At 45.4% G+C, this 24,980-nt stretch overlaps 7 non-coding genes across 7 annotated transcripts; all 7 read left to right on the top strand.

The window, feature by feature from the left end:
* Nucleotides 1-14,178: 14,178 nt before the first annotated feature.
* On the top strand, nt 14,179-14,292 carry LOC140308201 (U5 spliceosomal RNA). Its single transcript, XR_011916168.1, has one exon. It is a non-coding gene; the product is annotated as a U5 spliceosomal RNA (small nuclear RNA).
* Nucleotides 14,293-14,577: 285 nt separating this feature from the next.
* Nucleotides 14,578-14,768, top strand: LOC140307968 (U2 spliceosomal RNA). The gene has a single exon (XR_011915985.1). It is a non-coding gene; the product is annotated as a U2 spliceosomal RNA (small nuclear RNA).
* A 411-nt stretch (nt 14,769-15,179) lies between these two features.
* Nucleotides 15,180-15,293, top strand: LOC140308199 (U5 spliceosomal RNA). The gene has a single exon (XR_011916167.1). It is a non-coding gene; the product is annotated as a U5 spliceosomal RNA (small nuclear RNA).
* A 308-nt stretch (nt 15,294-15,601) lies between these two features.
* On the top strand, nt 15,602-15,792 carry LOC140307929 (U2 spliceosomal RNA). Its single transcript, XR_011915949.1, has one exon. It is a non-coding gene; the product is annotated as a U2 spliceosomal RNA (small nuclear RNA).
* Nucleotides 15,793-16,203: 411 nt separating this feature from the next.
* LOC140308198 (U5 spliceosomal RNA) lies at nt 16,204-16,317 on the top strand. The gene has a single exon (XR_011916166.1). It is a non-coding gene; the product is annotated as a U5 spliceosomal RNA (small nuclear RNA).
* A 308-nt stretch (nt 16,318-16,625) lies between these two features.
* Nucleotides 16,626-16,816, top strand: LOC140307928 (U2 spliceosomal RNA). Its single transcript, XR_011915948.1, has one exon. It is a non-coding gene; the product is annotated as a U2 spliceosomal RNA (small nuclear RNA).
* Nucleotides 16,817-17,227: 411 nt separating this feature from the next.
* On the top strand, nt 17,228-17,341 carry LOC140308317 (U5 spliceosomal RNA). Its single transcript, XR_011916275.1, has one exon. It is a non-coding gene; the product is annotated as a U5 spliceosomal RNA (small nuclear RNA).
* The last annotated feature ends 7,639 nt before the right edge of the window (nt 17,342-24,980 follow it).

Here is a 24,980-nt window from a genome sequence, read left to right as displayed (position 1 = left end):
GTATTCGCGATCTTGTTCTTTCGGTCACTACCCACAACTCGTGACCATAGGTAAGGATGGGAACGTAGATTGACCAGTAAGTAGAGAGCTTCGCCTTCTGGCTCAGCTCCCTCTTCACAACGACGGGTCGGTGCAGAGCCCGCAACACTGCAGACGCCGCACCGATCCGCCCGTCAATCTCCCGCTCCATTCGTCCCTCACTCGTGAACAAGACCCCGAGATACTTGAACTCCTCCACTTGGGGAAGGATCTCATTCCCGACCCGGAGAGAGCATTCCACCCTTTTCCGGCTGAGAACCATAGTCTCGGATTTGGAGGTGCTGATTCTCATCCCAGCCGCTTCACACTCGGCTGCGAATCGCTCCAGTGAGAGCTGAAGGTCACGGCCTGACGACGCTAACAGAACCACATCATCTGCAAAAAGCAGAGACCCGATTCTGTGGTCGCCAAATCGGACACCCTCAACGCCCTGGCTGCGCCTAGAAATTCTGTCCATAAAAGTTAGGAACAGAATCGGTGACAAAGGGCAGCCCTGACGGAGTCCAACTCTCACCGGAAACGTATCCGACTTACTGCCGGCAATGCGGACCAAACTCTGGCACCGGTCATACAGAGACCGAACGGACCCTATCAAGGGGTCCGGCACTCCATATTGCCGGAGCACCCCCCACAGGACTCCACGAGGGACACGGTCGAACGCTTTCTCCAAGTCCACAAAACACATGTAGACTGGTTGGGCGAACTCCCATGCACCCTCCAGGATCCTGCCGAGGGTATAGAGCTGGTCCACTGTTCCACGGCCAGGACGAAAGCCACACTGCATCTCCTGAATCCGAGGCTCGATTATCCGACGGATCTTCCTCTCCAATACCCCCGAATAGACCTTACCAGGGAGGCTGAGGAGCAACCGCCGAAGCCGCAGCCCGTCTGGCCTGTCGGTACCTATCAGCTGCTTCCAGGGTCCCACTGGCCAAAAAGGCCCGATAGGACTCCTTCTTCAGCTTGACGGCTTCCCTCACCACTGGTGTCCACCAGCAGGTTCGAGGGTTGCCGCCACGACAGGCACCGACCACCTTACGGCCACAACTCCGATCAGCTGCCTCGGCAATGGAGTCACGGAACATGGCCCATTCGGACTCAATGTCCCCCACCTCCCCCGGGATATGGTTGAAGCTCTGCCGGAGGTGGGAGTTAAAGCTCCTTCTGACGGGGGATTCTGACAAACGCTCCCAGCAGACCCTCACAATACGTTTGGGCCTGCCAGGTCTGATCGGCATCCTCCCCCACCAGCGGAGCCAACTCACCACCAGGTGGTGATCAGTTGACAGCTCCGCCCCTCTCTTCACCCGAGTGTCCAGGACATACGGCCGCAAGTCCGATGATACAACCACAAAGTCGATCATCGAACTGTGGCCAAGGGTGTCCTGGTGCCAAGTGCACATATGGACACCCTTATGTCTGAACATGGTGTTCGTTATGGACAGTCCATGACCAGCACAGAAGTCCAACAACATAACACCACTCTGGTTCAGATCGGGGGGGCCGTTCCTCCCAATCACACCCCTCCAGGTCTCACTGTCATTGCCCACGTGAGCATTGAAGTCCCCCAGCAGAACGAGGGAGTCTCCGGTAGGAGCATTCTCCAGTGCCTCCCCCAGAGACTCCAAAAAGGGTGGGTACTCTGAACTGCTGTTTGGCGCATAGGCACAAACAACAGTCAGGACTCGTCCCCCCACCCGAAGGCGGAGGGAGGCTACCCTCTCGTTCACTGGGGTAAACCCCAATGTACTGGCACACAGCCGGGGGGCAATAAGTATGCCCACACCTGCTCTGCGCCTCTCACCACGGGCAACTCCAGAGTGGAAGAGAGTCCAACCCCTCTCAAGAGGACTGGTTCCAGAGCCCAAGCCGTGCGTCGAGGTGAGTCCGACTATATCTAGCCGGAACCGCTCAGCCTCGCGCACCAGCTCCGGCTCCTTCCCCAACAGAGAGGTGACATTCCACGTCCCAAGAGCTAGCTTCAGTAGCCGAGGATCAGACCGCCAAGGCCTCTGCCTTCGGCCGCTACCCAGCTCACATCGCACCCGACCCCCTTGGCCCCTCCCACGGGTGGTGAGCCCGTCGGAAGGGGGACCCACGTCATCATTTCGGGCTATGCCCGACCGAGCCCCATGGGCACAGACCCGGCCACCAGGCGCCCGCTGCCGGGCCCCACCCCCGGGCCTGGCTCCGGGGGGAGGCCCCGGTGTCCCATATCCGGGCAAGGGATCACGAGGTCCAAATTTTTTGTTCATCATAAGGGGTCTTTTGAGCTGTTCTTTGTCTGGTCCCTCATCTAGGATCTGCTTGCCTTGGGTGACCCTACCAGGGGCTTAAAGCCCCGAGCAACATAGCTCCCGGACTCATTGGGGCACGCAAACTCCCCCACCACGATAAGGTGACAGCTCAGGAGGGAGGGATGTCAGATCATAATTTGCAAAAAGCTGATGAGAAAGGGTGAGAATGCCCAACTATACACCATCAAATGCGGGAGCGGAGTTGTTCGTCTGTGAGTAGGTGTGAATCTCCGACCATAATTGCTGAAAAATGTGTTAGAAAAGGTAAGAATGCCGGTCCATACATCATCAAAAGCGAGAGAAGTGGTGTTCTGCTGAAAGTAGGTGTGAATGTCCAGCCATAATTACTCACAAACGGGTAAGAAAAGGTAGTATTACCAGACCATACATGATCAAAACAGGGAGCGGAGGTGGTTCAGCTGCAAGAAGGTGTGAATGTCCGACTAAAGTTCAAATATATTAACAAAAGCGAGAGGAGAAGTCTTCGGATGAGAGTGTTTGAGAATTTCCAACCATAATCTATAAAATGCGGTGAAAAAAAGGTGTTATAGAACACTAAAAGGTGGAGCGGAAGTGTTCGGCTGCAAGAAGGTGTGAATGTCCGACTATATTTGGTGAAAAGCATGTGAAGCAAGGTCTGAATGCCCAACCTTACATCATCAAAAGCGAGATCAGAGGTGTTTGGCTGCAAGAAGGCCATAGTTTGCCAAAAGCGGGTAAGGTGCGAATGACCGACTAAATATCAACAAAAGTGGGGGCGGAGGTCTTCGGATGCAAGTGGGTGTGAATATTCCACCATACAAGTATGGTGGAGAGGAAGCTATGAATTGCTGACCATTGTTTGCAAAAAGCGGGTGAGAAAAGGTGCGAATGTCCAACCATACATGATCAAAACAGGGAGCGGACGTGTTTGGCTGCGACAAGGTTTTAATGTCCACCCATAATTAATGAATAGCGGGCAACAAGTAGGTTCCAATGCCCAACCATACATCATCAAAAGCAGGAGTGGATGTGTTCGGCAACAAGAAGGTTTGAATGTCCGAGCATAGTTTGTAAAAAGCGGGTAAGAAAAGCTTCGAATGCCCGAACATACACCATCAAAAGACAGACCGGACGTGTTCCGCTGTAAGTAGGTGTGAATGCCCAACCATAGTTGGTAAAAAGAAGGTAAGAAAAGGTTCAAATATCCGACTGTACACAATCAATAGCGGGAGCGGATGTGTTCGGCTACAAGAAGGTGTGAAAGTCTCACCATGGTTTGTAAAAAGCGGGTAAGAAAAGGTGCGAATGCCCGACAATGTATGATCAAAAGAGGGAGCGGAGGTTTTCGGCTACAAGAAGGTCTGAATGTCCGACCAAAGTTTGTAAAAAGCGGGTAAGAAAGGTTTGAATGCCCGACTATACACCATCAAAAGCGGGAGCGGAGGTGTTGCACTGTAAGACGGTGTGAATGTCTGACCATAGTTTGTAAAAAGCAGTAGGTGTGAATGTCAGATCATAATTTGCAAAAAGCTGATGAGAAAGGGTGAGAATGCCCTACTATACACCATCAAATGCGAGAGCGGAGGTGTTTGTCTGTGAGTAGGTGTGAATGTCCCACCCTAGTTGCTGAAAAATGTGTTAGAAAAGGTAAGAATGCCAGCCCATACATCATCAAAAGCGGGAGAGGTGGTGTTCGGCTGCAAGAAGGTGTGAATATCCAGCCATAATTACTCACAAACGGGTAAGAAAAGGTAAGAATACCAAACCATAAATTATCAAAAGCGGCAGCAGAGATGTTCGGCTGGTATTTATAAATGTCTAGATAGATTTGAACAAAAAACAACGTAGTATTTTGCAGTAAAAGAAAGAAAGGTTCAGAAATCCGAGAAAAAGCTTTTCATGAGTTCTGCATGATTTGGGATTTTGCTTATAAAATGCATTCCTTCAATCAAACTATGGTAAAACGGCTTTTACCTTCATATTTATCAATGTCTAGATCGACTTCAACAAAGAACAACATTAGATTTTGCAGTAGAAGAAAGAGAGACACTGAAGGATCAGGAATCCGAGAATAAGCTTATTTTCATACGTTCTGCATGATTTGGGATTTTGCTATAAAATGAATTCCTTCACTCAAACTATGTTAAAACTGCTTTTACCTTCATATTTATCAATGTCTAGATCGACTTCAACAAAGAACAACATTGTATATTGCAGGAGTAGAAAGAGCAACACTGAAGGAACAGGAATCCGAGAATAAGCTTACTTTCATACGTTCTGCATGATTTGGGATTTTATGTATAAAATGAATTCCTTCACTCAAACCAAGTGAAAACTTCTTTGTCCTTCATATTTATCAATGTCTAGATCGACTTCAACAAAGAACAACATTGTATATTGCAGTAGAAGAAAGAGAGACACTGAAGGAACAGGAATCCGAGAATAAGCTTCTTTTCATACGTTCTGCATGATTTGGGATTTTGCTATAAAATGAATTCCTTCACTCAAACTATGTTAAAACTGCTTTTAACTTCATATTTATCAATGTCTAGATCGACTTCAACAAAGAACAACATTGTATATTGCAGTAGAAGAAAGAGCAACACTGAAGGAACAGGAATCCGAGAATAAGCTTATTTTCATACGTTCTGCATGATTTCGGATTTTCCTATAAAATGAATTGCTTTGCTCAAACCAAGTTAAAATTGCTTTGTCTTCATATTTATCAATGTCAAAGCAGTTTTAACATAGTTTGAGTGAAGGAATTCATTTTAAAACAAAATCTCAAAACATGCACAACACATGAAAAGCTTATTCTCGGATTCCTGATCCTTCAGTGTTGCTATTTGTTATATTGCAAAGTACAACGTGTTTTCTTTGTTTTGTTTAAATCTATCTCGACATTGATAAATATGGAAGGACAAAGCAGGTTTAACTTGGTTTGAGCAAAGCAATTCATTTTGTAGCAAAATCCGAAATCGTGAAGAACTCATGAAAGCAAGCTTATACTCGGATTCCTGAAACTTTTAGATCTTAGATTTGCTCTTTCTTTTACTGCAAAGTACGTTGGGGTTTTTTTTTGTTTAAATCTTTCTAGACAAGGTAAATATGAAGGACAAATCAGTTTTAACATAGTTTGAGTGAAGGAATGCATTTTATAAGCAAAATCCCAAATCATGCAAAACTAACGAAAAGCTTTTTCTCGCTTTTCACTGCTTTTTACAAACTGGTCGGACGTTCACACCTTCTTGCAGCCGAACAATTCCGCTTCCACTTTTGATGGTGTATATTCGGGCATTCAAACCTTTTCTTACCCGCTTTTTACAAACCATGGTCGGACTTTCACACCTTCTTGCAGCCGAACACCACCTCTCCCGCTTTTGATGATGTATGGTCCAGCATTCTTACCTTTTCTAACACATTTTTCAGCAATTATGGTCGGACATTCACACCTACTCACAGCCAAACACTTCCGCTCCCGCATTTGATGGTGTTTAGTCAGGCATTCTCACCCTTTCTCATCAACTTTTTGCATATGATCTGATATTCACACCTACTTGCAGTCGAACACCTCTGCTTCCGCTTTTGATGGTACATATTTGGGCATTCGAACCTTTTCTTACCCGCTTTTTACATACCATGGGTGGACTTTCACACCTTCTTGTAGCCGAACAACTCTGCTCCCGCTATTGATTGTGTACAGTCGGGTATTTTAACCTTTTCTTACCCGCTTTTTACCAACTATGGTCGGACATTCACACCTTCTTACAGCGGAACACGTCCGCTCCCTCTTTTGATGGTGTATGTTCGGGCATTCGAACCTTTTCTTACCTGCTTTTTACAAACCATGGTCGGACTTTCACACCTTCTTGTAGCCGAACACCTCCGCTCCCTCTTTTGATCATACATTGTTGGGCATTCGCACCTTGTCTTACCCGCTTGTTACAAACTATAGTCAGACATTCACACGTTGCAGCTGAACCACCTCCGCTCCCTGTTTTGATCATGTATGGTCTGGCAATACTAGCTTTTCTTACCCGTTTGTGAGTAATTATGGCTGGACATTCACACCTACTTGCAGTCGAACAGCTCTGCTCCCGCTTTTGATTTTGTTTGGTTGGATATTCGACGCTTTTCTTAACTGCTTTTTACAAACTTTGGTCGGACGTTCAAACCTTCTTGCAACCGAACACCTCCGCTTCCGCTTTTGATGGTATATATTCGGGAATTCGAACCTTTTCTTACCCGCTTTTTACAAACCATGGTCGAACTTTCACACCTTCTTGTAGCCGAACAACTCCACTCACGCTATTGATTGTGTACAGTCGGGTAGTTTAACCTTTTCTTACCCGCTTTTTACCAACTATGGTTGGACATTCACACCGTCTTACAGTGGAACACCTCCGCTTCCGCTTTTGATGGTGTATAGTCGGGCATTCGAACATTTTCTTACCCGCTTTTTACAAACTATGGTCGGACATTCAATCCTTCTTGTAGCCGAAAAGCTCCGCTCCCTCTTTTGATCATACATTGTCGGGCATTTGCAACTTTTCTTACCCGCTTTTTACAAACCATGGTCGGACTGTCACACCTTCTTGTAGCTGAACACATCCGCTCCCACTATTGATTGTGTACAGTCAGGTTTTTTAACGTTTTCTTACCCGCTTCTTACCAACTCTGGTCGGACATTCACACCTTCTTAAAGCGGAACACGTCCGCTCCCTCTTTTGATGGTGTATGTTTGGGCATTCGAACCTTTTCTTACCCGCTTTTTACAAACTATGCTCGGACATTCAAACCTTCTTGTAGCCGAACACATCCACTCCTGCTTTTGATGATGTGTGGTTGGGCATTCGAACCTACTTCTTGCCCGCTTTTCATTAATTATGGGTGGACATTCACACCTTGTCGCAGCCAAACACCTCCGCTCCCTGTTTTGATCATGTATGGTTGGACATTCGCACCTTTTCTCAACCGCTTTTTGCAAACTATGGTCAGCGATTCACAGCTTCCTCTCCACCATACTTGTATGGTGGAAGATTCACACCCACTTGCATCCGAAGACCTCCGCCCCCACTTTTGTTGATATTTAGTCGGTCATTCGCACCTTACCCGCTTTTGGCAAACTATGGCCTTCTTGCAGCCAAACACCACTGATCTCGTTTTTGATGATGTAAGGTTGGACAATCAGACCTTGCTTCACCTGCTTTTCACCAAATATAGTCGGACATTCACACCTTCTTGCAGCCGAACACTTCCGCTCCACCTTTTAGTGTTCTATCACACCTTTTTTTCACCGCATTTTATAGATTATGGTTGGAAATTCTCAACCATTGTCATCCGAAGACCTCTCCTCCCGCTTTTGTTAATATATTTGAACTTTAGTCGGACATTCACACCTTCTTGCAGCTGAACCACCTCCTCTCCCTGTTTTGATCATGTATGGTCTGGCAATACTACCTTTTCTTACCCGTTTGTGAGTAATTATGGCTGGACATTCACACCTACTTTCAGCAGAACACCACCTCTCTCGCTTTTGATGATGTATGGACCGGCATTCTTACCTTTTCTAACACATTTTTCAGCAATTATGGTCGGACATTCCCACCTACTCAGAGCCGAACACCTCCGCTCCCGCATTTGATGGTGTATAGTCGGGCATTCTCACTCTTTCTCATCAGCTTTTTGCAAATTATGATCTGATATTCACAGCTGCTTTTGATAATGTATGGTTGGGCATTCGCACCTTTTTTTACCCATTTTTCAGGAATTATGGGTGGATATTCACACCGTCTTGCAGCTGAAAACATCCTCTCCCGCTTATGATCATGTGCGGTTTGATATTCGAAAATTTTCTTTCATGTTTTAAAGAAATTATTGATGGACATTCAGACCTTCTTGCAGCTGAACCCCTCTGCTCGCGCTTTTGATGGTGTATAGTAGGGCTTTCGAGCCTTTTCTTCCCGGTTTTTACAAATTATGGTTGGACATTCAGACCTTCTTGCAACCTAACACCTCCGCTCCCTCTTTTGATCATACATTGTCTGGCATTCGCACCTTGTCTTACGCGCTTTTTACAAACTTTAGTCGGACATTCAGACCTTCTTGCAGCTGAACCACCTCCGCTCCCTGTTTTGATCATGTATGGTCTGGCAATACTACCTTTTCTTACCCGTTTGTGAGTAATTTTGGCTGGACATTCACACCTACTCAAAGCCGAACAACTCCGCTACCGCATTTGATGGTGTATAGTCGGGCATTCTCACCCTTTCTCATCAGCTTTTTGCAAATTATGATCTGACATTCACACCTACTTGCAGTCGAACAGCTCTGCTCCCGCTTTTGATTATGTTTGGTTGGATATTCGAACCTTTTCTTCACTGCTTTTTACAAACTTTGTTCGGAGGTACACGTCTTCTTGAAGCCGAACACCTCCGCTTCCGCTTTTGATGGTGTATAGTCGGGCTTTCGAGCCTTTTCTTACCTGGTTTTTAGAAATTATGGTTGGACATTCAGACCTCGCAGCCGAACACCTCCGCTCCCTCTTTTGATCATACATTGTCGGTTATTCGCACCTTGTCTTACCCGCTTTTTACAAACTATAGTCAGACATTCACACGTTGCAGCTGAACCACCTCTGCTCCCTGTTTTGATTATGTATGGTCTGGCAATACTACCTTTTCTTACCCGGTTGTGAGTAATTATGGCTGGACATTCACACCTACTTGCAGTCGAACAGCTCTGCTCCCGCTTTTGATTTTGTTTGGTTGGATATTCGAACCTTTTCTTAACTGCTTTTTACAAACTTTGGTCGGACGTTCACACCTTCTTGCAGCCGAACAACTCCACTCCCGCTATTTATTGTGTACAGTCGGGTAGTTTAACCTTTTCTTACCCGCTTTTTACCAACTATGGTCGGACATTCACACCGTCTTACAGCGGAACACCTCCGCTTCCGCTTTTGATGGTGTATAGTCGGGCATGCGAACCTTTTCTTACCCGCTTTTTACAAACTATGGTCGGACATTCAAACCTTCTTGTAGCCGAAAGCCTCCGCTGCCTCTTTTGATCATACATTGTCGGGCATTCGCACCCTTTCTTACCCGCTTTTTATAAAACCATGGTCGGACTGTCACAACTTCTTGTAGCCGAACACATCTGCTCCCGCTATCGATTGTGTACAGTTGGGTTTTTTAACCTTTTCTTACCCGCTTTTTACCAGCTCTGGTCGGACATTCACACCTTCTTACAGCGGAACACGTCCGCTCCCTCTTTTGATGGTGTATTTTCGGGCATTCAAACCTTTTCTTACCCGCTTTTTACAAACTATGCTCGGACATTCAGACCTTCTTGCAGCTGAATCACCTCCGCTCCCTGTTTTGATTATGTATGGTCTGGCAATACTACCTTTTCTTACCCGTTTGTGAGTAATTATGGCTGGACATTCACACCTACTTTCAGCAGAACACCACCTCTCTCGCTTTTGATGATGTATGGACCGGCATTCTTACCTTTTCTAACACATTTTTCAGCAATTATGGTCGGACATTCCCACCTACTCAGAGCCGAACACCTCCGTTCCCGCATTTGATGGTGTATAGTCGGGCATTCTCACTCTTTCTCATCAGCTTTTTGCAAATTATGATCTGATATTCACAGCTGCTTTTGATAATGTATGGTTGGGCATTCGCACCTTTTTTTACCCATTTTTCAGGAATTATGGGTGGACATTCACACCGTCTTGCAGCTGAAAACATCCTCTCCCGCTTATGATCATGTGCGGTTTGATATTCGAAAATTTTCTTTCATGTTTTAAAGAAATTGTTGATGGACATTCAGACCTTCTTGCAGCTGAACCCCTCTGCTCGCGCTTTTGATGGTGTATAGTAGGGCTTTCGAGCCTTTTCTTCCCGGTTTTTACAAATTATGGTTGGACATTCAGACCTTCTTGCAACCTAACACCTCCGCTCCCTCTTTTGATCATACATTGTCTGGCATTCGCACCTTGTCTTACGCGCTTTTTACTAACTTTAGTCGGACATTCAGACCTTCTTGCAGCTGAACCACCTCCGCTCCCTGTTTTGATCATGTATGGTCTGGCAATACTACCTTTTCTTACCCGTTTGTGAGTAATTTTGGCTGGACATTCACACCTACTCAAAGCCGAACAACTCCGCTACCGCATTTGATGGTGTATAGTCGGGCATTCTCACCCTTTCTCATCAGCTTTTTGCAAATTATGATCTGACATTCACACCTACTTGCAGTCGAACAGCTCTGCTCCCGCTTTTGATTATGTTTGGTTGGATATTCGAACCTTTTCTTAACTGCTTTTTACAAACTTTGTTCGGAGGTACACGTCTTCTTGAAGCCGAACACCTCCGCTTCCGCTTTTGATGGTGTATAGTCGGGCTTTCGAGCCTTTTCTTACCTGGTTTTTAGAAATTATGGTTGGACATTCAGACCTTGCAGCCGAACACCTCCGCTCCCTCTTTTGATCATACATTGTCGGTTATTCGCACCTTGTCTTACCCGCTTTTTGCAAACTATAGTCAGACATTCACATGTTGCAGCTGAACCACCTCTGCTCCCTGTTTTGATTATGTATGGTCTGGCAATACTACCTTTTCTTACCCGGTTGTGAGTAATTATGGCTGGACATTCACACCTACTTGCAGTCGAACAGCTCTGCTCCCGCTTTTGATTTTGTTTGGTTGGATATTCGAACCTTTTCTTAACTGCTTTTTACAAACTTTGGTCGGACGTTCACACCTTCTTGCAGCCGAACACCTCCGCTTCCGCTTTTGATAGTATATATTCGGGCATTCGAACCTTTTGTTACCCGCTTTTTACAAACCATGGGTGGACTTTCACACCTTCTTGTACCCGAACAACCCTGCTCCCGCTATTGGTGGTGTACAGTCGGGTATTTTAACCTTTTCTTACCCGCTTTTTACAAACTATGGTCGGACATTCACACCTTCTTACAGCGGAACACGTCTGCTCCACCTTTTAGTGTTCTATCACACCTTTTTTTCACCGCATTTTATGGATTATGGTTGGAAATTCTCAACCACTCTCATCCGAAGACCTCTCCTCCCGCTTTTGTGAATATATTTGAACTTTAGTCGGACATTCACACCTTCTTGCAGCTGAACCACCTCCGCTCCCTGTTTTGATCATGTATGGTCTGGCATTACTACTTTTTCTTACCCGTTTGTGAGTAATTATGGCTGGACATTCACACCTACTTTCAGCAGAACACCACCTCTCTCGCTTTTGATGATGTATGGACCGGCATTCTTACCTTTTCTAACACATTTTTCAGCAATTATGGTCGGAGATTCACACCTACTAACAGACGAACAACTCCGCTCCCGCATTTGATGGTGTATAGTTGTTGTTTTGCAAATTATGATCTGACATTCACACTTACTTGCAGTTGAACAGTTCTGCTCCCGCTTTTGATTATGTTTGATTGGATATTCAAAACTTTTCTTAACTGCTTTTTACAAACTTTGGTTGGACGTTCAAACCCTCTTGTAGCCGAACACATCCACAGCTGCTTTTGATGATGTATGGTTGGGTATTCGCACCTTTTTTTTACCCATTTTTCAGTAATTATGGGTGGACATTCACACCTTCTTGCAGCTGAACACCTCCTCTCCCACTTATGATCATGTGCGGTTTGATTTTCAAAATTTTTACTTTAATTTTTTCTAGCAATTATTGATGGACATTCAGACCTTCTTGCAGCTGAACAACTCCGCTCCCTCTTTTGATCATAAATTGTCGGGCATTCGAACCTTTTCTTACCCGCTTTTTACAAAACTTGGTCGGACTTTCACACCTTTTAGTAGCCGAACAACTCCGCTCCCGCTATTGATTGTGTACAGTCGGGTATTTTAACCTTTTCTTACCCGCTTTTTACCAACTATGGTCGGACATTCATAACTTCTTACAACGGAACACCTCCGCTCCTTATTTTGATGATGTATGGTTGGGCATTCAAACCTACTTGTTGCCCGCTTTTCATTAATTATGGGTGGACATTCACACCTTGTCGCAGCCAAACACCTCCGCTCCCTGTTTTGATGGTGTATAATGGTGGACATTCGCACCTTTTCTCACCCGCTTTTTACTATGGTCGGCCATTCACAGCTTCCTCTCCACCATACTTGTATGGTGGGATATTCACACCCACTTGCATCCGAAGACCTCCGCCCCCACTTTTGTTGATATTTAGTCGGTCATTCGCACCTTACCCGCTTTTGGCAAACTATGGCCTTCTTGCAGCCAAACACCTGATCTCGCTTTTGATGATGTAAGGTTGGGCATTCAGACCTTGCTTCACCTACTTTTCACCAAATATAGTCGGACATTCACACCTTCTTGCAGCCGAACACTTCCGCTCCACTTTTGAGTGTTCTATGTAGCATTCACACCTTTTTCTTCACCGCATTTTATAGATTATGGTTGGAAATTCTCACCCACTCTCATCCGAAGACCTCTCCTCCCGCTTTTGTTAATGTATAGTCGGGCATGAGAACCTTTTCTTACCCGCTTTTTACAAATTATGGTTGGACATTCACACCTACTTGCAGCCGAATACTGATACTGATCCTCCCGTAATAAAATGGTCGGATCTTATCAAACACACTTTGTTTCTTGTGACAATCAAGTCAGCGAAACAGCGTATACACGTCAAGACACTGAATCAAGTTTGCCACAAGAACTCATAAGTTTGGCAGTATTGCTCTGCCGTCAGCAATCATACACCCATTTTATTTTCGTGAGACATGTGCAGGCACCTGTTCATCTACTGTTCTATCACTATGAATTAGTTTATCTATTATCAATAAGGATACTTCTACAACTACTATCAAAGTATGTCCGGACTTCTTATGTTGTCAGTTGCTATATATGAATAAGTGGGTAGCTACTGACAAGCATTAAGCATGTCACACAGCCCAAACATATAACATTTCAGGACACACCACACAGTTAACAACCACAGTGAAGCGTGTCAAAGCCCAAACATGTAACATTCAACGGGACACTTACACAACACATTCAAATCAAACAGTCAGACAACATACAAGAACATATACCCCAGCCGGCATTGCTCCCTGCCTATTTTCCTACAGCTCACTATGTGTGCGCACACCTTTATTCACAAACTCTTCAACTTATACTCTTTTACCGAAGCTGCTACAGCTCGATTGGCCGAATACCCTTAGATCCTATTTCGGTGAATTTGACATCTGCCTTACATGTAACAGATTAGCGATTTAGTTTGAGTGAAGGAATTCATTTTATAGCAAAATCCCAAATCGTGAAGAACTCATGAAAGTAAGCTTATTCTCGGATTCATGAAACTTTAGATTTGCTCTGTCTTTTACTGCAAAGTACAACGTTGTTTTTTTTGTTTAAATCTTTCTAGACATGGTAAATATGAAGGACAAAGCAGTTTTAACATAGTTTGAGTGAAGGAATTCATTTTATAGATAAAATCCCAAGAGTCTGCTGAGAAACAAGAATGAATGAGAAGTAGACTTTAACACGGCTCTAGGAGCGAGCCGAGTGTGGGCTAACCGGGAGAATTGCTTGAAAGAAACGCGACACCGAATGAGCGGTCAGAACAAAGCCTCAATACGGTTTTCCCGTGGTGTTTTTGTTGCTGCCTTGTCTTTTGCACAGAGTAAAAGACAAGGCAGCCATCGAATAGGGCCCGATTGTTCCTACTTGGTCAGCCGAGGAGCAAGGGGGGGAGCAAGCGTCTCAACCAAGCAAAGCTCACCATGGGGAAGGTGGCTATGCCAACTAGCCTGATGCCCTGCTCCCGCAGTGATGGATAATCGTACTCTGGTTTCTCTTCATAACGTACAAGTCTTTCGCCTTTTACTAAAGACTTCCGTGGAAAGCAGCACTAATGAGTTGTTTCTATTTTTGGCAGGCTTTACCTTTGCGGGTGAAGCCCTTTCCGTCTGTGCAAAAGAAATCTTGTTACTGTGCAGAGTGACTTCTCTGAGTAGAGTCGCCTTACTTGTTGCAACTGTGCCGATGTTGCTTGGATGGTGCTTGCTGGAGCGTGCGGGAGTGCAAAGTTATACCATTTAAAAGGGCTGAAGAGTGCTCAGTGCAGCGGGTGGGCGGAGGTGCAAAGTGACACTCTGGCCACCTATGGCCATAAAAAGAACACCGCTACAAGTGCGCATTGTGCCAGGAAGGGCCCTTGGACGTGAACCAGTGGACAGATATCACTTCTCGGCCTTTTGGCTAAGATCAAGTGTAGTACCTGTTCTTATCAGTTTAATATCTGATATGGCCTTTGTACGAGGACTACATATTAAATTGATTTTTAGCAATAGGAGTTGAAAAAGGAGCTTGCTCCGTTCACTCCAAGCATCGACTCGGTACTGCAGTGCCGCTGGGAACGGTGCGCTCTTCTCTGCTCTTGTGAAAAAGCAAACAGTGGTGCAGGATGGAAGTTTCAGGGAGCCCAAGATGAAACTTTCTTTTAGTCTGCTGAGAAAAGAGAGTGAATGCGAAGTAGACTTTAACACAGCTCTGGGGGCAAGCCGAGTGCGGGCTAACCGGGAGAATTACTTGAAAGAAACGCGACACTGAATGAGCGGTCAGAACAAAGCCTCAATACAGTGTTCCCGTGGTGTTTGTGGCTGCCTTGTCTTTTGCACAGAGTAAAAGACAAGGCAGCCATCGAATAGGGCCCGATTTTTCCTACTTGGTCAGTCGAGGATCATGGAGGGGGAGCAAGCGTCTCAACCAAGCAAAGCTCACCATGGGGAAGGTGGCTATGCCAACTAGCCTGATGCCCTGCTCCCGCAGTGACGGATAATCGTACTCTGGTTTCTCTTCATAACGTACAAGTCTTTCGCCTTTTACTAAAGACTTCCGTGGAAAGCAGCACTAATGAGTTGTTTCTATTTTTGGCAGGCTTTACCTTTGCGGGTGAAGCCCTTTCCGTCTGTGCAAAAGAAATCTTGTTACTGTGTAGAGTGACTTCTCTGAGTAGAGTCGCCTTACTTGTTGCGACTGTGCCGATGTTTGAAGCTGGAGTGCAACGTTGTTGCTTGGATGGTGCTTGCTGGAGCGTGCGGGAGTGCAAAGTTATACCATTTAAAAGGGCTGAAGAGTGCTCAGTGCAGCGGGTGGGCGGAGGTGCAAAGTGACACTCTGGCCACCTATGGCCATAAAAAGAACACCGCTACAAGTGTGCATTGTGCCAGGAAGGGCCCTCGGACGTGAACCAGTGGACAGTTATCGCTTCTCGGCCTTTTGGCTAAGATCAAGTGTAGTACCTGTTCTTATCAGTTTAATATCTGATATGGCCTTTGTACGAGGACTACATATTAAATGGATTTTTAGCAATAGGAGTTGAAAAAGGAGCTTGCTCCGTTCACTCCAAGCATCGACCCGGTACTGCAGTGCCGCTGGGAACGGTGCGCTCTTCTCTGCTCTTGTGAAAAAGCAAACAGTGGTGCAGGATGGAAGTTTCAGGGAGCCCAAGATGAAACTTTCTTTTAGTCTGCTGAGAAAAGAGAGTGAATGCGAAGTAGACTTTAACACAGCTCTGGGGGCGAGCCGAGTGCGGGCTAACCGGGAGAATTGCTTGAAAGAAACGCGACACTGAATGAGCGGTCAGAACAAAGCCTCAATACGGTGTTCCCGTGGTGTTTGTGGCTGCCTTGTCTTTTGCACAGAGTAAAAGACAAGGCAGCCATCGAATAGGGCCCGATTTTTCCTACTTGGTCAGCTGAGGAGCAAGGAGGGGGAGCAAGCGTCTCAACCAAGCAAAGCTCACCATGGGGAAGGTGGCTATGCCAACTAGCCTGATGCCCTGCTCCCGCAGTGACGGATAATCGTACTCTGGTTTCTCTTCATAACGTACAAGTCTTTCGCCTTTTACTAAAGACTTCCGTGGAAAGCAGCACTAATGAGTTGTTTCTATTTTTGGCAGGCTTTACCTTTGCGGGTGAAGCCCTTTCCGTCTGTGCAAAAGAAATCTTGTTACTGTGCAGAGTGACTTCTCTGAGTAGAGTCGCCTTACTTGTTGCGACTGTGCCGATGTTTGAAGCTGGAGTGCAACGTTGTTGCTTGGATGGTGCTTGCTGGAGCGTGCGGGAGTGCAAAGTTATACCATTTAAAAGGGCTGAAGAGTGCTCAGTGCAGCGGGTGGGCGGAGGTGCAAAGTGACACTCTGGCCACCTCTGGCCATAAAAAGAACACCGCTACAAGTGCGCATTGTGCCAGGAAGGGCCCTCGGACGTGAACCAGTGGACAGTTATCGCTTCTCGGCCTTTTGGCTAAGATCAAGTGTAGTACCTGTTCTTATCAGTTTAATATCTGATATGGCCTTTGTACGAGGACTACATATTAAATGGATTTTTAGCAATAGGAGTTGAAAAAGGAGCTTGCTCCGTTCACTCCAAGCATCGACCCGGTACTGCAGTGCCGCTGGGAACGGTGCGCTCTTCTCTGCTCTTGTGAAAAAGCAAACAGTGGTGCAGGATGGAAGTTTTAGGGAGCCCAAGATGAAACTTTCTTTTAGTCTGCTGAGAAAAGAGAGTGAATGCGAAGTAGACTTTAACACAGCTCTGGGGGCGAGCCGAGTGCGGGCTAACCGGGAGAATTGCTTGAAAGAAACGCGACACTGAATGAGCGGTCAGAACAAAGCCTCAATACGGTGTTCCCGTGGTGTTTGTGGCTGCCTTGTCTTTTGCACAGAGTAAAAGACAAGGCAGCCATCGAATAGGGCCCGATTTTTCCTACTTGGTCAGCCGAGGAGCAAGGAGGGGGAGCAAGCGTCTCAACCAAGCAAAGCTCACCATGGGGAAGGTGGCTATGCCAACTAGCCTGATGCCCTGCTCCCGCAGTGACAGATAATCGTACTCTGGTTTCTCTTCATAATGTACAAGTCTTTCGCCTTTTACTAAAGACTTCCGTGGAGAGCAGCACTAATGAGTTGTTGCTATTTTTGGCAGGCTTTACCTTTGCGGGTGAAGCCCTTTCTGTCTGTGCAAAAGAAATCTTGTTACTGTGCAGAGTGACTTCTCTGAGTAGAGTTGCCTTACTTGTTGCGACTGTGCCGATGTTTGAAGCTGGAGTGCAAAGTTGTTGCTTGAATGGTGCTCGCTGGAGCGTGCGGGAGTGCAAAGTTATACCATTTAAAAGGGCTGAAGAGTGCTCAGTGCAGCGGGTGGGCGGAGATGCAAAGTGACACTCTGGCCACCTCGAAAACCGAGGTTACATCCAGTACCAGGGGCAGCCCAAGCTCTGCCGCAAGTGTGGTGAGCATGGGCACCTGGTTGAGGCTTGTACCAAGGTGATATGTGGGAAGTGCAGAGAAATTGGGGACACTTTTGGAGAGTGTCCAAATGGCAGGAAATGTAATCTCTGTGGAGAATTAAATCACCTCTTCTGAGATTGCCCTAAATCTTTTGCCAACAAATTAAAGACGGTAAAGCCACAGTCAAGCCAACAAAGAGAAGGACCAGAGGTGGCAGTTGGTGAACAAAGTGAAGAGGTTGACCCAATAAATTCAAACTTCCCGCTAAAAGCTTGGATTGGAAGTGAGGAGCAAAAAGGAGAGGGGCCTGTAGAGGCCTCACCACTCAGTGCTGAAGTCTGTGAGAATTCACAGGCAGAGGGTGGAGCTAAGCTAAATGAGGAGGAAGAGCAGACAGGTGAGTCTAGTGAAGGTACTCACCTCCCCGAAGGTCAACAGCCGAGGAGGACGGCATCTGAGTTGTCCTCTGATTCCCTTTAGCTCTGCAATCAACCCCCAGGGACTCAAAGTTAAATGCAACATTGCATCAGAGGCCAACACGAGAGTCCGAAAAGGAGAGCTAGTTTCCCAAGAAATAACCTGAGTGTGTAATTTGTTTTGATAACTTAGAAAAACGAAAATGACATACCTACTTTCCTTTATCCTTTTAATGGTTCTCACCTTCTCAACACTAAATGTGAGAAGTGTGAAATCAAAGACAAGAGCCCAGAGTATTATATCCTTCTTAGACTCCATAAAATCAGATGTGTTTTTAATACAAGAATGTGGACTACCTTTTTTGAAAAACCATAGACAATGGGAGGAAATGTGGCCCAATTTATCGATATGGAGTGGCTCAAATCAAATTAAAAATGATGGTGTGGCCATTCTAATTAAAAATCCGCATGTTCTGGTGCGAGACGGACGGGCACTTTTAGCACACTTGAATTTTATGGGGCAAGACTTTAACCTCTTAAATATTTATGGTTTCAATGGAAAAAATGACAGGTATGACCTTTTAGAAGATTACTCACAAACGGGTAAGAAATGGTAGTATTGCCAGACAATACATGATCAAAACAGGCAGCTGCAAGGTGTGAATTTCTGACTAAAGTTTGTAAAAAGCGCGTAAGACAAGGTGCGAATGCCCAACAATGTATGATCAAAAGAGGGAGCGGAGGTTTTCGGCTTCAAGAAGACGTGAACCTCCGAACAAAGTTTGTAAAAAGCAGTTAAGAAAAGGTTCGAATATCCAACCAAACATAATCAAAAGCGGGAGCAGAGCTTTTCGACTGCAAGTAGGTGTGAATGTCAGATCATGATTTGCAAAAAGCTGATGAGAAAGGGTGAGAATGCCCGACTATACACCATCAAATGCGGTAGCGGAGTTGTTTGTCTGTGAGTAGGTGTGAATCTGCGACCATAATTGCTGAAAAATGTGTTAGAAAAGGTAAGAATGCCGGTCCATACATCATCAAAAGCGAGAGAGGTGGTGTTCTGCTGAAAGTAGGTGTGAATGTCCAGCCATAATTACTCACAAACGGGTAAGAAAAGGTAGTATTGCCAGACCATACATGATCAAAACAGGGAGCGGAGGTGGTTCAGCTGCAACGTGTGAATGTCTGACTATAGTTTGTAAAAAGCGGGTAAGACAAGGTGCGAATGCCCGACAATGTATAATCAAAAGAGGGAGCGGAGGTGTTCGGCTGCAAGGTCTGAATGTCCAACCATAATTTCTAAAAACCGGGTAAGAAAAGGCTCAAAAGCCCGACTTTACACCATCAAAAGCGGGAGCGGAGGTGTTCAGCTGCAACGTGTGAATGTCTGACTATAGTTTGTAAAAAGCGGGTAAGACAAGGTGCGAATGCCCGACAATGTATAATCAAAAGAGGGAGCGGAGGTGTTCGGCTGCAAGGTCTGAATGTCTAACCATAATTTCTAAAAACCGGGTAAGAAAAGGCTCGAAAGCCCGACTTTACACCATCAAAAGCGGGAGCGGAGGTGTTCAGCTGCAAGAAGGTGTGAATGTTCGACTAAAGTTTGTAAAAATCTGGTAAGACAAGGTATGAATGTCCGACAATGTATGATCAAAAGCGGGAGCGGAGATGTTCAGCTGCAAGAAGGTCTGAATGTCCATCAATAATTGCTAGAAAAAATTAAAGTAAAAATTTCGAAAATCAAACCGCACATGATCATAAGTGGGAGAGGAGGTGTTCAGCTGCAAGAAGGTGTGAATGTCCACCCATAATTCCTTAAAAATGGGTAAAAAAAAGGTGCGAATACCCAACCATACATCATCAAAAGCAGGTGTTAATGTCAGATCATAATTTGCAAAAAGCTGATGAGAAAGGGTGAGAATGCCCGACTATACACCATCAAATGCGGGAGCGGAGTTGTTTGTCTGTGAGTAGGTGTGAATCTGCGACCATAATTGCTGAAAAATGTGTTAGAAAAGGTAAGAATGCCGGTCCATACATCATCAAAAGCGAGAGAGGTGGTGTTCTGCTGAAAGTAGGTGTGAATGTCCAGCCATAATTACTCACAAACGGGTAAAAAAAAGTAGTATTGCCAGACCATACATGATCAAAACAGGGAGCGGAGGTGGTTCAGCTGCAAGAAGGTGTGAATGTCTGACTAAAGTTCAAATATATTAACAAAAGCGGGAGGAGAGGTCTTCGGATAGATTGGTTGAGAATTTCCAACCATAATCTATAAAATGCGGTGAAAAAAAGGTGTGATAGAACACTAAAAGGTGGAGCGGAAGTGTTCGGCTGCAAGAAGGTGTGAATGTCCGACTATATTTGGTGAAAAGCAGGTGAAGCAAGGTCTGAATGCCCAACCTTACATCATCAAAAGTGAGATCAGAGGTGTTTGGCTGCAAGAAGGCCATAGTTTGCCAAAAGCGGGTAAGGTGCGAATGACCGACTAAATATCAACAAAAGTGGGGGCGGAGGTCTTCGGATGCAAGTGGGTGTGAATATCCCACCATACAAGTATGGTGGAGAGGAAGCTGTGAATTGCTGACCATAGTTTGCAAAAAGCGGGTGAGAAAAGGTGCGAATGTCCAACCATACACCATCAAAACAGGGAGCGGAGGTGTTTGGCTGCGACAAGGTGTGAATGTCCACCCATAATTAATGAAAAGCGGGCAAGAAGTAGGTTCGAATGCCCAACCACTCATCATCAAAAGCAGGAGTGGATGTGTTCGGCTATAAAAAGGTTTGAATGTCCGAGCATAATTTGTAAAAAGCGGGTAAGAAAAGGTTCGAATGCCCGAACATACACCATCAAAAGAGGGAGCGGAGGTGTTCCGCTGTAAGAAGGTGTGAATGTCCGACCAGAGTTGGTAAAAAGCGGGTAAGAAAAGGTTAAAAAACCCGACTGTACACAATCAATAGCGGGAGCAGATGTGTTCGGCTACAAGAAGGTGTGACAGTCCGACCATGGTTTGTAAAAAGCGGGTAAGAAAAGGTGCAAATGCCCGACAATGTATGATCAAAAGAGGGAGCGGAGCTTTTCGGCTACAAGAAGGTTTGAATGTCCGACCATAGTTTGTAAAAAGCGGGTAAGAAAAGGTTCGAATGCCCGACTATACACCAACAAAAGCGGAAGCGGAGGTGTTCCGCTGTAGACGGTGTGAATGTCCGACCATAGTTGTTAAAAAGCGGGTAAGAAAAGGTTAAACTACACGACTGTACACAATCAATAGCGGGAGTGGAGTTGTTCGGCTACAAGAAGGTGTGAAAGTCCGACCATGGTTTGTAAAAAACGGGTAACAAAAGGTTCGAATTCCCGAATATATACCATCAAAAGCGGAAGCGGAGGTGTTCGGTTGCAAGAAGGTGTGAACGTCCGACCAAAGTTTGTAAAAAGCAGTTAAGAAAAGGTTCGAATATCCAACCAAACAAAATCAAAAGCAGGAGCAGAGCTGTTCGACTGCAAGTAGGTGTGAATGTCCAGCCATAATTACTCACAAACGGGTAAGAAAAGGTAGTATTGCCACTCCATACATGATCAAAACAGGGAGCGGAGGTGGTTCAGCTGCAACGTGTGAATGTCTGACTATAGTTTGTAAAAAGCGGGTAAGACAAGGTGCGAATGCCCAACAATGTATGATCAAAAGTGGGAGCGGAGGTGTTCGGCTGCAAGGTCTGAATATCCAACCATAATTTCTAAAAACCGGGTAAGAAAAGGCTCGAAAGCCCGACTTTACACCATCAAAAGCGGGAGCGGAGGTGTTCAGCTGCAAGAAGGTGTGAATGTTCGACTAAAGTTTGTAAAAATCTGGTAAGACAAGGTATGAATGTCCGACAATGTATGATCAAAAGCGGGAGCGGAGGTGTTCATCTGCAAGCAGGTCTGAATGTCCATCAATAATTGCTAGAAAACATGAAAGTAAAAATTTCTAAAATCAAACCACACATGATCATAAGTGGGAGAGGAGGTGTTCCGCTGCAAGAAGGTGTGAATATCCACCCATAATTCCTGAAAAATGGGTAAAAAAAAGGTGCGAATGCCCAACCATACATCATCAAAAGCAGCTGTGGATGTGTTCGGCTACAAGAAGGTGTGAACGTCCAACCAAAGTTTGTAAAAAGCAGTTAAGAAAAGGTTCGAATATCCAACCAAACATAATCAAAAGCGGGAGCAGAACTCTTCGACTGCAAGTAGGTGTGGATGTCAGATCATGATTTGCAAAAAGCTGATGAGAAAGGGTGAGAATGCCCGACTATACACCATCAAATGCGGGAGCGGAGTTGTTTGTCTGTGAGTAGGTGTGAATCTGCGACCATAATTGCTGAAAAATGTGTTAGAAAAGGTAAGAATGCCGGTCCATACATCATCAAAAGCGAGAGAGGTGGTGTTCTGCTGAAAGTAGGTGTGAATGTCCAGCCATAATTACTCACAATCGGGTAAGAAAAGGTAGTATTGCCAGACCATACATGATCAAAACAGGGAGTGGAGGTGGTTCAGCTGCAACGTGTGAATGTCTGACTATAGTTTGTAAAAAGCGGGTAAGACAAGGTGCGAATGCCCGACAATGTATAATCAAAAGAGGGAGCGGAGGTGTTCAGCTGCAAGAAGGTGTGAATGTTCGACTAAAGTTTGTAAAAATCTGGTAAGACAAGGTGCGAATGCCCGACAATGTATGATCAAAAGCGGGAGCGGAGGTGTTCAGCTGCAAGAAGGTCTGAATGTCCATCAATAATTGCTAGAAAAAAATAAAGTAAAAATTTCGAAAATCAAACCGCACATGATCATAAGTGGGAGAGGAGGTGTTCAGCTGCAAGAAGGTGTGAATGTCCACCCATAATTGCTGAAAAATGGGTAAAAAAAAGATGCGAATACCCAACCATACATCATCAAAAGCAGGTTTTAATGTCAGATCATAATTTGCAAAAAGCTGATGAGAAAGGGTGAGAATGCCCGACTATACACCATCAAATGCGGGAGCGGAGTTGTTTGTCTGTGAGTAGGTGTGAATCTCCGACCATAATTGCTGAAAAATGTGTTAGAAAAGGTAAGAATGCCGGTCCATACATCATCAAAAGCGAGAGAGGTGGTGTTCTGCTGAAAGTAGGTGTGAATGTCCAGCCATAATTACTCACAAACGGGTAAGAAAAAGTAGTATTGCCAGACCATACATGATCAAAACAGGGAGCGGAGGTGGTTCAGCTGCAAGAAGGTGTGAATGTCCGACTAAAGTTCAAATATATTAACAAAAGCGGGAGGAGAGGTCTTCGGATGAGAGTGGTTGAGAATTTCCAACCATAATCTATAAAATGCGGTGAAAAAAAGGTGTGATAGAACACTAAAAGGTGGAGCGGAAGTGTTCGGCTGCAAGAAGGTGTGAATGTCCGACTACATTTGGTGAAAAGCAGGGGAAGCAAGGTCTGAATGCCCAACCTTACATCATCAAAAGCGAGATCAGAGGTGTTTGGCTGCAAGAAGGCCATAGTTTGCCAAAAGCGGGTAAGGTGCGAATGACCGACTAAATATCAACAAAAGTGGGGGCGGAGGTCTTCGGATGCAAGTGGGTGTGAATATCCCACCATACAAGTATGGTGGAGAGGAAGCTGTGAATTGCTGACCATAGTTTGCAAAAAGCGGGTGAGAAAAGGTGCGAATGTCCAACCATACGTGATCAAAACAGGGAGCGGAGGTGTTTGGCTGCGACAAGGTGTGAATGTCCACCCATAATTAATGAAAAGCGGGCAAGAAGTGGGTTCGAATGCCCAACCACACATCATCAAAAGCAGGAGTGGATGTGTTCGGCTATAAGAAGGTTTGAATGTCCGAGCATAGTTTGTAAAAAGCGGGTAAGAAAAGGTTCGAATGCCCGAACATACACCATCAAAAGAGGGAGCGGAGGTGTTCCGCTGTAAGAAGGTGTGAATGTCCGACCAGAGTTGGTAAAAAGCGGGTAAGAAAAGGTTAAAAAAACCCGACTGTACACAATCAATAGCGGGAGCAGATGTGTTCGGCTACAAGAAGGTGTGACAGTCCGACCATGGTTTGTAAAAAGCGGGTAAGAAAAGGTGCAAATGCCCGACAATGTATGATCAAAAGAGGGAGCGGAGCTTTTCGGCTACAAGAAGGTTTGAATGTCCGACCATAGTTTGTAAAAAGCGGGTAAGAAAAGGTTCGAATGCCCGACTATACACCATCAAAAGCGGAAGCGGAGGTGTTCCGCTGTAGACGGTGTGAATGTCCGACCATAGTTGGTAAAAAGCGGGTAAGAAAAGGTTAAACTACACTACTGTACACAATCAATAGCGGGAGTGGAGTTGTTCGGCTACAAGAAGGTGTGAAAGTCCGACCATGGTTTGTAAAAAACGGGTAAGATAATGTTCGAATTCCCGAATATATACCATCAAAAGCGGAAGCGGAGGTGTTCGGTTGCAAGAAGGTGTGAACGTCCGACCAAACTTTGTAAAAAGCAGTTAAGAAAAGGTTCGAATATCCAACCAAACAAAATCAAAAGCAGGAGCAGAGCTGTTCGACTGCAAGTAGGTGTGAATGTCCAGCCATAATTACTCACAAATGGGTAAGAAAAGGTAGTATTGCCACTCCATACATGATCAAAACAGGGAGCGGAGGTGGTTCAGCTGCAACGTGTGAATGTCTGACTATAGTTTGTAAAAAGCGGGTAAGACAAGGTGCGAATGCCCGACAATGTATGATCAAAAGAGGGAGCGGAGGTGTTCGGCTGCAAGGTCTGAATATCCAACCATAATTTCTAAAAACCGGGTAAGAAAAGGCTCGAAAGCCCGACTTTACACCATCAAAAGCGGGAGCGGAGGTGTTCAGCTGCAAGAAGGTGTGAATGTTCGACTAAAGTTTGTAAAAATCTGGTAAGACAAGTTATGAAT

Source organism: Leuresthes tenuis, unplaced genomic scaffold (assembly GCF_036924035.1).
Source record: "Leuresthes tenuis unplaced genomic scaffold, fLeuTen1.0.hap1 SCAF_5, whole genome shotgun sequence".
NCBI lineage: Eukaryota > Metazoa > Chordata > Actinopteri > Atheriniformes > Atherinopsidae > Leuresthes > Leuresthes tenuis.
This window is presented reverse-complemented; position numbering and strand designations above follow the sequence as displayed.